Here is a 1,397-nt window from a genome sequence, read left to right on the forward strand (position 1 = left end):
GTTGTCCAAGAGTCAGTCGATCCTAAGCCCGGGGAGAGATCCTCGTACCACGGGCGAAGGCGTTTTCGAATCGCCCTTGGGGCGAGAGGGAATCCGGTTCGTATTCCGGAACCCGACGCGGAACCGCTCCCTAGTGTTCGGGGCTCTTTTGTCTCGTCTGGGTAACCAGAATGAACTCGAAGAAGCCGCCGGGGGATCTGGGTAGAGTTCTCTTTTCTCTGTGAGCGTTGTACGTCCCTGGAATCCTCTAGCCGGGCGATAGGGACGCGAGCGCGAAGAGCACCGCTCGTTGCGGCGGTGTCCGTGATCCCCACGCGGACCTTGAAAATTCGAGAGAGGGCCACGCGGAGTCTTCGCGTCGGTTCGTACCGATATCCGCAGCAGGTCTCCGAGGTGAGCAGCCTCTAGCCGCATAGAATAATGTAGGTAAGGGAAGTCGGCAAAACCGATCCGTAACTTCGGGATAAGGATTGGCTCTGAGGAGCGTGGCTGTCGGGTTCGGGTCGTCGTAGAAGCGTAGGCGGTTTTGGCGACACCCCGGCCGTCGCCCGCGCGCCCGGTCTTCGGACCGGGAGCCTCGAGGCGGCCGCGGGCCCGTCGCCGTCCGCCGACCGTGGAACCACCGAGCTTCGGTCGCTGGCCGCGTCGCGGCCGGCCGATCGCCTTGGTGTCGGTTCGCCGTCACCGGGCGGTCCGGCCGCCGCGGCGTCGGTCGCGTAGCCGGATCGACAGCCATGTAACGGTCAACTCAGAACTGGCACGGACCAGGGGAATCCGACTGTCTAATTAAAACAAAGCATCGCGATGGCCCGGGACGGGTGTTGACGCGATGTGATTTCTGCCCAGTGCTCTGAATGTCAACGTGAAGAAATTCAAGCAAGCGCGGGTAAACGGCAGGAGTAACTATGACTCCTTTAAGGTAGCCAAATGCCTCGTCATCTAATTAGTGACGCGCATGAATGGATTAACGAGATTCTCACTGTCCCTATCTACTATCTAGCGAAACCACAGCCAAGGAGGTGGGGCATGTGTGTTTCGCTGGGCGCCGCGGGGTTGACGGACCGCGGCGCTTGCCGAAGGCCGGGGCGTCCACGTCGCCGGCGGATGGATACTGACTTATAAAGTTTGCTAACACCGAGCCAATCGTCCCATTTACGGTTGATTACGTGAATCAACCGGTGACACGAGATCCAATCGCGGCGTCTCCGACGAGCGACTCGCTGGAGTGCGTGAGATGAGAATCACAGAAGGCCAACGCTAGCTCCTATATGCTTAAGGCGTTGCGTCGGGTGATTACTTCTCCGAACATCCCTCATGAGTACCTTGACCGATAGATGGTTCGCATCAGCTATGAGCAAAGATGCGTTCCTGGCGGAAGAGATCAAACCGAGCGGATG

The 1,397-nt window shown here is 59.2% G+C and overlaps 1 pseudogene; it reads left to right on the top strand.

The window, feature by feature from the left end:
• Nucleotides 1–1,034, top strand: part of LOC132937745 (large subunit ribosomal RNA) — a 2,822-nt pseudogene extending 1,788 nt beyond the window's left edge.
• Nucleotides 1,035–1,397: the final 363 nt, after the last annotated feature.

The sequence above is a fragment of the Metopolophium dirhodum genome, chromosome 1, assembly GCF_019925205.1.
Source record: "Metopolophium dirhodum isolate CAU chromosome 1, ASM1992520v1, whole genome shotgun sequence".
Lineage (NCBI taxonomy): Eukaryota > Metazoa > Arthropoda > Insecta > Hemiptera > Aphididae > Metopolophium > Metopolophium dirhodum.